Source organism: Mobula hypostoma, chromosome 1 (genome assembly GCF_963921235.1).
Source record: "Mobula hypostoma chromosome 1, sMobHyp1.1, whole genome shotgun sequence".
Classification (NCBI taxonomy): domain Eukaryota; kingdom Metazoa; phylum Chordata; class Chondrichthyes; order Myliobatiformes; family Myliobatidae; genus Mobula; species Mobula hypostoma.
In genome coordinates, this window is record NC_086097.1 from 107,563,279 (window position 1) to 107,576,815 (window position 13,537).

General features: G+C 44.8%; 1 long non-coding RNA gene across 3 annotated transcripts in view; it reads right to left on the reverse strand.

The window, feature by feature from the left end:
• Positions 1–13,537, reverse strand: part of LOC134338164 (uncharacterized) — a 41,244-nt gene that overhangs the window by 12,385 nt on the left and 15,322 nt on the right. The window contains exons 2-3 of one of the 3 annotated variants that reach the window (XR_010016171.1): positions 9,862–10,204; positions 4,556–5,294 (exon numbers count right to left, since the gene is read on the reverse strand). This is a non-coding gene — a long non-coding RNA (uncharacterized LOC134338164). Of the gene's footprint in view, positions 1–4,307; positions 5,295–9,853; positions 10,205–13,537 lie in introns of those variants that run through there. The other 2 variants (XR_010016161.1, XR_010016167.1) reach the window with 2 other exon arrangements.

The window sequence follows — 13,537 nt, forward strand, 5'->3', positions numbered from 1 at the left end:
TTCTGCAGGGATCGCTCCCTACGTGACTCCCTCGTCCATTCGTTCCCCCCATCCCTCCCCACCGATCTCCCTCCTGGCACTTATCCTTGTAAGCGGAACAAGTGCTACACATGCCCTTACACTTCCTCCCTTACCACCATTCAGGGCCCCAGAAAGTCCTTCCAGGTGAGGCGACACTTCACCTGTGAGTCGGCTGGGGTGATATACTGCGTCCGGTACTCCAAATGTGGCCTTCTATATATTGGTGAGACCCGACACAGACTTGGGAGATCGTTTCGCTGGACCCCTACGCTCTGTCCGCCAGAGAAAGCAGGATCTCCCAGTGGCCACACATTTTAATTCCACGTCCCATTCCCATTCTGATATGTCTATCCATGGCCTCCTCTACTGTAAAGATGAAGCCACACTCAGGTTGGAGGAACAACACCTTATATTCCGTCTGGGTAGCCTCCAACCTGATGGCATGAACATCGACTTCTCTAACTTCTGCTAATGCCCCACCTCCCCCTCGTACCCCTTCCGTTATTTATTTATATACACACATTCTTTTTCTCTCTCTCTCCTTTTTCTCCCTCTGTCCCTCTCACTATACCCCTTGCCCATCCTCTGGGTTTTTCCCCCCTTCCCCCTTTTCTTTCTCCCTAAGCCTCCTGTCCCATGATCCTCTCATATCCCTTTTGTCAATCAACTGTCCAGCTCTTGGTTCCATTCCTCCCCCTCCTGTCTTCTCCTATCATTTTGGATCTCCTCCTCCCCCTCCTACTTTCAAATCTCTTACTAGCCCTTCTTTCAGTTAGTCCTGACGAAGGGTCTCGGCCCGAAACTTCGACTGTAACTTCTTAGAGATGCTGCCTGGCCTGCTGCGTTCACCAGCAACTTTGATGTTCATTGAATACCGCAGTCTCCTTTCAGCCATGAAACCTGTGTCTCATGACGATAGTTTACCAGTACCGAAGCCACCAGAGACATGGAGTCCAGAGGAGGCAGACAAAATGCGATAATGCACAGGCCTGGGATGGAAAACAATGCTGATACTAATATTGGACCTTTTATGTCACGTGAGCCTTATCTAATAACTCAATCTGAGTTAAGTGACCTCGTCAGAGAGTTGGATCCAAGACTGCAAGGATGAAATCTGCTGTCACCCGGCACAAAAATTTCTGTGAAGGATTTCGATATTTGAGATAGATGTTTCCCAGAATAACTGGTATCAAGATTAAAGAAGGAGATTTTGCTGGTCCACAAATCAAACAGGTCATCAATGACAGGCATTTCCAAGAACTTCCAGTGGGGCCAGAGAAAATCGAATGAAAACATTCAAGAATGTTGTTGAAAATTTTCTTGGCAACTCCAGAACACTAAACCATGTTCAGCTGGTTCAAACATACTTAAAGCATACAAAACCATGAATTGCAACATGTCACTAAAGATTCATTTTCTGCATTCCCATTTGAACTTCTTCCCTGCAACTCTTGGCACTGTCAGTGACGAGCATGGTGAAAGTTTTCACCAGGACATTGCGGTCATGGAGAAACGGTATCAGGGAACTAGAATCCGTTAATATTGGCTAATAATTGTTGAACACAAGTGTGAAGCCTCAGACACTGAGTACCAATGTAAATCATCAACAAAATATTTTTAGCTTAGTTGAACTATTGAAACTGTCAACACTGTTTTGCAATTAAACATTATATTCAATAAAAATTAATTTCTTGCTTCTCCCAGTTTCTTTGTGATACTAATAGTCTGAAATTATATTTATGTTCAGCTTCAAGCAATCTATCATAACCACAAAATAATTCTGAGGATGAAACGCTTTTGAAAAAAAGATTGCACTCTAGTGTTTTGGGTTACATGTCAAAATCCGTTAATTGTGTTTGTTGTCAAACTACCATGTGATACGTGCGCACCTCAGTTAAAGTAATCCCAAGTAGATCCACTTTTGCAGACTCCTTTGTCTTCATTTGAATTAATTTAATGTTTTGAAGTTACAAAACGTAACATTGGTGTCAAGGTACTTTTAAAACAAACCCAACATGGCTACCAGCCTATTAAAATGCAGCGAGATGTTCAAACTAAAGATAACGCAGCGAAGAATTGCAAGTTTAAAAAAAAGCAGTCCAGCATGTGTGATAGATGATCAAGTTACAAAAAGCAGTGCAGCACATTTGCTTCAGAAGGGAAGATGTGTTCTAGTTTTATGGCTGGGGCTACCAAAGAGCCTGAGCAGCATCGCACTCTATGGACACCACAACAAACTGCAACTGCCCTTCAAATCCTTGGGGGAAGAATTCAAGGTAACAAGAGCCAGAGAAGTGATACAGTACAGGGGCTCAAGTGATCCAAAGGTGGCTAGAGCAGGGATCCATGTAAGTACTGGCAGGAAGTGGAGGGCAGAGGAAGCTGTTCAGGAGGCAGAGGCAAGGCTGCGTCACAGGAGGCTGGTGGGAGTGATCACACGAGGCCGAACTGGGCTAGGATCCTTTCCAACTCCCCAAATGGACACCAGAGGGAAGGAAAGTTGTCGTCTAGTTCAGGAGGAGGTGAGAGCAGTAGTGGAGGAGACGAGAGCATGCAAGGCGGTGGGAATGAAGCAACAGGGAGCTTGGACAAGATGAGAGAATGAGGTTGAGAGGAAAGTGACCTGGGCTGATCTTTGGAAAGTCAAACCACACTGCATCCAATTTCTCATCCAGGCAGTGTATAATGTGCTTCCAAGCCCATCAAACCTGCACACATGGGGCAAGGCAGAGTCATCTGTGTACCTGCCGTGCTCCAAGCGAGGAACCCTGGAGCACATCCTCAGCGGCTGCGCAAGGGCACTTGGTGAGGGATGGTACTGATGGAGGCATGATCAGGTCCTGAAGACCATCACTGAAGCAGGAGCTGAGTGGGTGAAGTGGTCCCAACTCTCCAGACCATTGCCTTTGTCAGAGCTGGGGAGCAGCCAATACCTGCCAAAAGAACATCTGCAGGCATTCTGACCTCTGCAAGGGACTGGCAGCTGTTGGTGGACTTCAAACAGCAGCTGAAGTTCCCCAACCATATCGCAGCCACCACCCTGCGACCAGACATTGTCCTAGTGTTTGAGTCCACTAAGCAAGTGGTGCTGCTGGAGCTGACAGTCTCATGGGAAGATCGCTTGGAAGGGGCCTTTGAAAGGAAGCTCTCCAAGTACGCAGGACTGGTCAGCAACTGTCAGCAGGCTGGATGGAGAGCGAGGTGTCTCCCAGTAGAGGCTGGTTGTAGGGGATTTGTAGCCCATTCTTTAGTTAGAGCCTTCAGCAATTTGGGCATCGAGGGAGAGAGGAAGAGGAGAGTCATCCGCAATACCACCGATGCGGCAGAGAGGGCCTCAAGATGGCTGTGGCTCAAAAGAGGAGAGCCATGGAGTCATAAGTAGCTAGCCATCTGGACACAAGCTGGGGTCTGATCATCCATGGCTGGGTCACCTGGAGGAGGGTGTATGATGCTGAAAGACCTGAAACACCCGATGATTTCAGGAACATCACTGAAGATGTGTCCAGAGGCATCAGGAGATGAATGTACACAGAATAATTTAACTAAAATAACTGCACTTAGAAATTTAAAAAAATTAAAATACTTAAAATTATTCTTTTGAGTGAACTTTGGTGGGACCATCCAACTTGACTTAGCATTTCTCTACGACTTGTCTCAAAGGCAGTACATTGAGTGAGCAGTAAAAGTAAATGAAATTGGTAAATTATTCTCTGTTCTGACCAGCGGGTTCAGGTTTTGCAATTCACTCACAGGGAACTGAAACTATTCCCACCCACCCTGCAGTTGAGGAAATCTGACAAACGAATTGACAATGTGGGATACCTGTTAATGTGAGGAAATGGATGATTTCAGTTTCAATTATTTAGTTTGAGCAATTAACTTCATAAGAAAATGACACTCATTGGATGCATGAATAGATCAAAGGGATTATGCCAATGTGCAGAAATAAATTTCATTTAGGGGTTCCCATCCTTTTTTATGCCATGGACCTTTCCAATTAACAAAGAGATCTGTGGATCCCAAGTTGGGAACCCCATTTTACCTAGACCTTTGTCATGACCCGAAGATTTAGAGATATTGGACTATTTTTAAAAATGGGTGGAAATGTTTCCTGCAAAGGAAACCACAGCTTTTCAAAAACTAAATGAAAGGATCAGAAGAATCATGCCTTGAAGTGAAGAATCAGGTCAGAGAATCCATTTTATAAGGTTCCTTAAAGTGTAAACGTAACTTTGCTAGATCAAATAACGACAGCACAAAAAGATCGTTACTTATCTTTTCACCCGTTTATTTCTTCGAGCTCAGCCGGTGAGTGAACTTAGACCCGACATCAGGGAGAGACCCTTTCTCATCTCCCCGGCGGTTTACAAGTTCACTGCCCAATGTCAGAATTGTCAGAAGTTATAAGGCCACCGATACAAAAGAACAATCAGTTTGATAACCATTCCGGTCAAGTCAATGGACTATTTATACAAAAGTACAATCAATTTGTTAGACACTCCAACCATCTTACTTAAAGAAAGGAATGTCCTACCTGGTTTGCTGGAGCCACAACTTCATTACAAAGATAAGAACATCCGTCAAATTTATGCTTTAATTAAGAAAGGAATGTTCTGTCTAATTTCCATCAGGGACTGCTTTTTGTTAAAATCAAAAGGTGTGAAAAGCCCAGAGACATCTGATGTGGATCTGGGCGAACTTTAATCATCTTGCTCCAAAGAAGGCATCTGTGATTCATTATTCAAACACACTGCGGTCACAGACATAGTCAGTACTTAATTCATTGTTTACAGGGATTTGAGAATTCCCCATTCCCTTAAACTTTATCATTCCCTCCTTTTTATCGTTACATGATAACTTTTAAGAACAGATTGTCGCTTCTGCAACATGATACAAAACATATCCAACATACTCCAAATTCTACTTGCTTAGCGTAGGAGGGACAGAAAAGTGTTAACATGGGGGCCTCCCGAAACAGGGGCAGGTCCCCTTAGGGTCATTTAAATCATCATTAACCAATGCATTTTTCACTCCTTATCAGTTCCGCCAGTAACGAGTTTATAGTCCGTTCGATGTATCCACTGGAGCTGCCCTTCCACCTTCACTGCAATAGGTGTTGTCAGTAGCACTTGGTACGGTCCTTTCCACCTCTGTTCCAACTTCTTACGATTCCAGTTCTTAATCAGGACAAAATCTCCAGGCTCAATGGTGGGGTAGTCACCCTCAGGCTGAGTGTCATCCTCTCGAATGCCTGTCATACCTGTGAATGCAAGCTTCGGAGAGTTTTAGTCAACATGCATAAATATTTTCCCATCTCCTCCCCTTTCAGGAAGGGGAGGTCGGGCCAGATCCGACCCCCATGGGGTTCGCCTGGCCTTCCTGTAGATAATCTTGAAGAGGGATAAGTACTCTGATTTATAGGCCTCCAAACAGCTGCAGTAATGTGGACTACAAATTACAACAGGAAATAGAAAAGGCTTGTCAGAAGGGCAGTGTTATGACAATTGTGGGGGATTTTAACATGCGAGTGGATTGGGAAAATCAGGTCGGCACTGGATCTCAAGAGAGAGAATTTGTAGAAAGTCTGCGAGATGGCTTTTTGGAATAGCTTGTTGTTGAGCCCACTAGGGAATCGGCTGTACTGGATTGGGTATTGTGTAATGAACCGGAGGTGATTAGAGAGATTGAGGTGAAGGAACCCTTAGGAGGCAGTGATCATAACATGATTGAGTTCACTGTGAAATTAGAAAAAGAGAAGCCGAAATCTGATGTGTCGGTATTTCCATGGAGTAAAGGAAATTACAGTGGCATGAGAGAGGAACTGGCCAAAGTTGACTGGAAAGGGACACTAGCGGGAAGGATGGCAGAGCAGCAGTGGTTGGAGTTTATGCGAGAAGTGAGGAAGGTGCAAGACAGGTATATTCCAAAAAAGAAGAAATTTTCGAATGGAAAAAGGATGCAACCGTGGTTGACAAGAGAAGTTAAAGCCAAAGTTAAGACCATAAGACCATTCGGCCCATCGAGTCTGCTCTGCCATTTTATCATGAGCTGATCCATTCTCCTATTTAGTCCCTCTGCCCCGCCTTCTCACCATAACCCTTGATGCCCTGGCTTCTCAGATACCTATCAATCTCTGCCTTAAATACACCCAATGACTTGGCCTCCACTGCTGCCCATGGCAACAAATTCCATAGATTCACCACCCTCTGACTAAAAAATTTTTTTCGCATTTCTGTTCTGAATGGGCGCCTTTCAATCCTTAAGTCATGCCCTCTCGTACTAGATTCCCCCATCATGGGAAACAACTTTGCCACATCCACTCTGTCCATGCCTTTTAACATTCGAAATGTTTCTATGAGGTCTCCCCTCATTCTTCTAAACTCCAAGGAATACAGTCCAAGAGCGGACAAACGTTCCTTATATGTTAACCCTCTCATTCCTGGAATCATTCTAGTGAATCTTCTCTGTACCCTCTCCAACGTCAGCACATCCTTTCTTAAATAAGGAGACCAAAACTGCCCACAGTACTCCAAGTGAGGTCTCACCAGCGCCTTATAGAGCCTCAACATCACATCCCTGCTCCTATACTTTATTCCTCTAGAAATGAGTGCCAACATTGCATTTGCCTTCTTCACCACCGACTCAACCTGGAGGTTAACTTTAAGGGTATCCTGTACGAGGACTCGCAAGTCCCGTTGCATCTCAGAACTTTGAATTCTTTCTCCATTTAAATAATAGTCTGCCCGTTTATTTTTTCTGCCAAAGTGCATAACCATACACTTTCCAACATTGTACTTCATTTGCCACTTCTCTGCTCATTCTTCCAATCTATCCAAGTCTCTCTGCAGACCCTCCGTTTCCTCAGCACTACCGGCCCCTCCACCCATCTTCGTATCGTCAGCAAACTTAGCCACAAAGCCATCTATTCCATAATCCAAATCGTTGATGTACAATGTAAAAAGAAATCCAAATATACAACATCCACTGCATCTCCCTTGTCTAGCCTACTGGTAATTTCCTCAAAAAATTGTAATAAGTTTGTCAGGCAGGATTTTCCTTTAAGGAATCCATGCTGAGTTCTGCCTATCTTGTCATATGCCTCCAGGTACTCTGTAACCTCATCCTTGACAATCGACTCCAACAACTGCCCAACCACCGATGTCAAGCTAACAGGTCTATAATTTCCTTTTTGCTTCCTTGCCCCCTTCTGAAATAGCGGAGTGACATTTGCTATCTTCCAGTCCTCCGGAACCATGCGAGAATCTATTGACTTTTGAAAGATCATCGCTAATGCCTCCGCAATCTCCACAGCTACTTCCTTCAGAACACGCGGGTGCATTCCATCTGGTCCAGGAGGTTTATCTACCTTTAGACGATTCAGCTTCCTGAGTACTTTCTCTGTCGTAATTGTGACTGCGCACACTTCTCTTCCCTGCCAGCCTTGAGTGTCCGGTATACTGCTGATGTCTTCCTCAGTGAAGACTGATGCAAAATACTCCTTCAGTTCCTCTGCCATCTCCTTATCTCCCATTACAATTTCTCCAGCATAATTTTGTATCGGTCCTATATCTACTCTCACCTGTCTTTTCTCTTTATATACTTGAAAAAGCTTTTAGTGTCCTCTTTGATATTATTTGCTAGCTTCCTTTCATAGTTAATCTTTTCCCTCTTAATGACCTTCTTGGTTTCCTTTTGTAAGGTTTTAAAAACTTCCCAATCCTCTGTCTTCCCACTAATTTTTGCTTCCTTGTATGCCCTCTCCTTTGCTTTAACTTTGGCTTTGACTTCTCTTGTCAACCATGGTTGCATCCTTTTCCCATTCGAAAATTTCTTCTTTTTTGGAATATACCTGTCTTGCACATTCCTCATTTCTCACATAAACTGCCACTGCTGCTCTGCTGCCTTTCCTGCCAGTGTCCCCTTCCAGTCAACTTTGGCCAGTTCCTCTCTCATGCCACTGTAATTTCCTTTACTCCACTGAAATACCGACACATCAGATTTCGGCTTCTCTTTTTCTAATTTCACAGTGAACTCAATCATGTTATGATCACTGCCTCCTAAGGGTTCCTTCACCTCAATCTCTCTAATCACCTCCGGTTCATTACACAATACCCAATCCAGTACAGCCGGTCCCCTAGTGGGCTCAACAACAAGCTGTTCTAAAAAGCCATCTCGCAGACATTCTACAAATTCTCTCTCTTGAGATCCAGTGCTGACCTGATTTTCCCAATCTACTCGCTTGTTAAAATCCCCCACAATTATCATAACACTCCCTTCTGACAAGCCTTTTCTATTTCCAGTTGTAATTTGTAGTCCACATCCCTGCAGCTGTTTGGAGGCCTATAAATAACTGCCATCAGGGTCCTTTTACCCCTGCGATTTCTTAGCTCAACCCATAAAGATTCTGCACCTTCCAATCCTATATCACCTCTTTCTAATGTTTTAATATCATTTCTTACCAATAAAGCCATGCCTCCCCCTCTGCCTACCCTCCTATCCTTCTGATACACTATGTATCCTTGGACGTTCAGCTCCCAGAGACATGCATCCTTTAGCCAGGTCTCTGTGATGGCCACAATATCATACCTGCCAATCTGTAGCTGTATGACAAGATCATCCACCTTATTCCTTATGCTGCGTGCATTTAAGTACAACACCTTAAGACCAGTATTTGATACTTTTTGCTTTGATTTCACTGCAACTTTATTGCACTGCAACTCATCCCAATGGCTACAAATTTGCCCCATCACCTGCCTGTCTTTCCTGACATCTTTACTGCTCACTATCTTAGATTTATTTCTGTTTTCCCCTTCCTCCACTCTATCATTCCGGTTCCCATCCCCCTGCCAAATTAGTGTAAACCCTCCCTAACAGCTATTAAATTTTCCCGCCAGGATATTGGTCCCCTTCGGGTTCAGGTGTAACCTGTCCTTTTTGAACAGGTCATACTTCCCCCAGAAGAGATCCCAATTATCTAAGAATCTGAAGCCCTGCCCCCTACACCAGTCTCTCAGCCATGCATTCATCTGCCTGATCCGACTACTCTTGCCCTCGCTAGCACGTGGCACAGGTAGCAATCCCGAGATTACTACCCTGGAGGTCCTGCTTCTCAGCTTCCTTCCTAACTCCTGGAAATCTCTCTTCAGGACCTCCTCCTTTGTCCTATCTATGTCATTGGTACCAACATGTACCAAGACAACTGGCTGCTCACCGTCCCCCTTTAGAATATTAAGGACCCGATCCGAGACATCCCGTACCCTGGCACCTGGGAGGCAACACACCATGCGGGTATCTCTGTCAGGCTCACAGAATCTCCCATCTGTTCCCTTGACTATGGAATCCCCTACGACTACCGCATTTCTCTTCTCCCTCCTTCTCTCCTGCACAACAGCGCCAGGCTCAGTGCCAGAGACCCGGTCACCGTGGGCGTCCTCTGTCAGGTCATCCCCCTCAACAGCATCCAGAACAAGATATTTGTTGCTGAGGGGGACAGCCACAGGTCTGCTCTCCACTATCCGAGCATTTCCCTTCCCTCTCTTGACAGTGACCCAGTTTTCTGACTCCTGTAGCCTAGGGATGACTATCTCCCTGTAGCTCCTGTCTATCACCTCTTCACTTTCCCTGATAAGCAGTAGGTCATCAAGCTGCAGTTCCAGATCCCTAACACGGTCTCTGAGGAGCTGCATCTCGGTGCACCTGGCGCAGATGTGGCCATCAGGGAGGCTGGAGGTCTCCCAGGATTCCCACATCTGACACCCTGAACAAAGCACTAACCCTGCAGGCATTCTACCTAATTCTACAGGAATGAAACAGGAAAAATAAGTCTACTCACCCACCTACCTCACCAAACGGACGAACTTTTAAAATCGTTAGCTTGTACTGTTAGCTGTGAGAGCCCTGCTGTTCCTGTCTGTCCGGGCCGATTCGCGAAAGGGGTGGGGGGGAGAAAAAAAGAGTTGATGCCACGCTGTCGCCTGTTCCTGTTTACCGCCGAAGCCCGTTGAAGCCAAAGCCCTACGCTCTGCTACCGCTCACTCCGCTGCCCGCTGTATAGGGTGGTCTCCTTTTTAAACTCTCCATGCGGTCCTGTTGACGTCATGCGCCTGCACAGTCTCGCCCTTCTTGCACTGGAAGAAGTTTTGAAAAAAACTGCCTTCCTTCAGAATTCAGCTCCCACGACGCTCTGTAGTCCCGATCCAAAAGCAAAGGAGAGGGCATATAAGGAAGCAGAAATTAGTGGGAAGACAGAGGATTGGGAAGTTTTTAAAAGCTTACAAAAGGAAACTAAGAAGGTCATTAACAGGGAAAAGATTAACTATGAAAGGAAGCTAGCAAATAATATCAAAGAGGATATTAAAAGCTTTTTCAAGTATATAAAGGGTAAAAGACAGGTGAGAGTAGATATAGGACCAATAGATAATTATGCTGGAGAAGTTGTAATAGGAGATAAGGAGATGGCGGAGGAACTGAATGAGTATTTTTCATCAGTCTTCACTGAGGAAGACATCGGCAGTATACCGGACACTCAATGGTGGCAGGGAAGAGAAGTGTGCGCAGTCACAATTACGACATAGAAAGTCTCAGGAAGCTGAATAGTCTAAAGGTAGATAAATCTCCTGGACCAGATGGAATGCACCCTCGTGTTCTGAAGGAAGTAGCTGTGGAGATTGCAGAGGCATTAGTGATGATCTTTCAAAAGTCGATAGATTCTGGCATGGTTTCGGAGGACTGGAAGATTGAAAATGTCACTCCGCTATTTAAGAAGGGGGCAAGGAAGCAAAAAGGAAATTATAGACCTGTTAGCTTGACATCGGTGGTTGGGAAGTTGTTGGAGTTGATTGTCAAGGATGAGGTTACAGAGTACCTGGAGGCATATGACAAGATAGGCAGAACTCAGCATGGATTCCTTAAAGGAAAATCCTGCCTGACAAACCTATTACAATTTTTTGAGGAAATTACAAGTCGGCTAGACAAGGGAGATGCAGTGGATGTTTTATATTTGGATTTTCAGAAGGCCTTTGACAAGGTGCCACTCATGAGGCTACGTAACAAGATAAGAGCCCATGGGATTATGGGAAAGTTACATATGTGGATAGAGCATTGGCTGATTGGCAGGAAACAGAGAGTGGGAATAAAGGGATCCTATTCTGGTCGGCTGCCGTTTACCAGTGGTGTTCCACAGGGGTCTGTGTTGGGGCCGCTTCTTTTCAGATTGTACATCAACGATTTGGATTATGGAATAGGTGGCTTTGTGGCTAAGTTTGCTGATGATACGAAGATAGGTGGAGGGGCCGGTAGTGCTGATGAAATGGAGAGTCTGCAGAGAGACTTGGATAGATTGGAAGAATGGGCAAAGAAGTGGCAAATGAAATACAATGTTGGAAAGTGTATGGTTATGCACTTTGGCAGAAGAAATAAACGGGCAGACTATCATTTAGATGGGGAAATAATTCAAAGTTCTGAGATGCAACGGGACTTGGGAGTCCTTGTATAGGATACCCTTAAGGTTAACCTCCAGGTTCAGTCGGTGGTGAAGAAGGCAAATGCAATGTTGGCACTCATTTCTAGAGGAATAAAGTATAGGAGCAGGGATGTGATGTTGAGGCTCTATAAGGCACTGGTGAGACCTCACTTGGAGTACTGTGGGCAGTTTTGGTCTCCTTATTTAAGAAAGGATGTGCTGACATTGGAGAGGGTTCAGAGAAGATTCACTAGAATGATTCCAGGAATGAGAGGGTTAACATATGAAGAACGTTTGTCCGCTCTTGGACTGTATTCCTTGGAGTTTGGAAGAATGAGGGGGGACCTCATAGTAACATTTCGAATGTCGAAAGGCATGGACAGAATGGATGTGGTAAAGTTGTTTCCCATGATGTGGGAGTCTAGCACAAGAGGGCATGACTTAAAGATTGAAGGGCACCCATTCAGTACAGAAGTGCGAAGAAATTTTTTTAGCCAGAGGGTGGTGAATCTATGGAATTTGTTGCCATGGGCAGCAGTGGAGGCCAAGTCATTGGGTGTATCTGAGGCAGAGATTGATAGGTATCTGAGTAGCCAGGGCATCAAAGGTTATGGTGAGAAGGCGGGGGAGTGGGACTAAATGGGAGAATGGATCAGCTCATGATAAAATGGTGGAGCAGACTCAATGGGCCAAATGGCCTTTGTCTTATGGTTTTAACTGAGGGTGTGATTCTCATGTGGAACAAGGCCAGAGGTAATACCTTAGGCCAGGTTAGCCCAGTTTCTTACATAAGTTTAGTTGGCTTATTCCTTAAGGTTCCATTTGCTCGTTCCACTATACCAGCTGCTCTTGGATGGTGAGCGCAGTGAAGTTGCTGTCTGATTGCCAGTTCTTTTACAGATGTTCTCATTTACTTTGGCTACAAAGTGCGGTCCATTGTCTGAGCTTATCATTTTCAGGAGTCCATAACGGGGAATCACTTCTCTTAATAATATTTTTACAACAGTATTATCAGTAGTGGGTATAGCCTCTATCTGCTAAATACATCTACTATTAACAAGCAATATTTACGACAACGTACTCTGGGTAGTTCTATAAAATCAAGTTGCAGACAAGAAAATGGTCCACCAGGCAAGGGGGTAGTTCCGGAAACACACGGCATTCCCTTTCCAGCATTCATTTTTTTTCCACAAGCTGTGGCTCGCCTTTCAACTGCTTGCTGGAAATCAGGGCACCACCGCCACCAAGATATTAACCATTCCCTCCTTGCCCAAGTATGTACAATTATTTACATCATCTATCAAGATAGATAAGAACACAAACCTGTCTAGCAGGGGTCACCCATAAATTGGTCTGAGGTTCAAGGTGGCAACCCATTTGGGACCATAGCTTGCGCTCTCCTTCAGGGGCGTCCCCCGCAAGTTCCATATTTTCCCCCATATCTGGCATACGCGTCCTTAGGTTTTTGTCTAATAAGGTGTTAGGCTCCTGAGGGGACTAAAAGTGTGGGGTCCAAGACTGCCTGTTTTGCTGCTGCACCAGCCCAAGTATTACCCTTAAATATCTCATCAGATTCTCCAGTATAGGCTGCACATCTAATAATAGCCAAAACTCGAGGTAGCTGTAGAGCTGTGTGTAAGTTGTTTACAAAGGTAGCATTACTTATGGTGGGGGGGGCAGAGGAAGTCAGGAAACCCCAGAGTTCTGTAGTCAGGGCATAACGGGAGTCTATGTAGAAGTCCGCACTTTAATCTGTTTGAGATTTCTTTACCACAGGCTTTTTCATTTTAAAATTCGAAACGTTAATTAAAGAGGATTCCAGCTTAGGCTTGTACTTTTGGCTCCTCCACTGAAGCCCTCGTTCAGGCCCTTTTTATTTTGTTCCAAATAGTTGTGGACTCCCTCTTCAAAGTCATCTTCATTTATGACTTGGTGTTTTTTTTAAGGTCTTCTACAAAGAATTGGTTCTGTGGTGGATTCTTCAAAATCAGAACTGAGTACACTGTTAGACTAGTCTGTTTCTAAGGTTCAGGCATGAGTCAGAGCAAGTAGCTC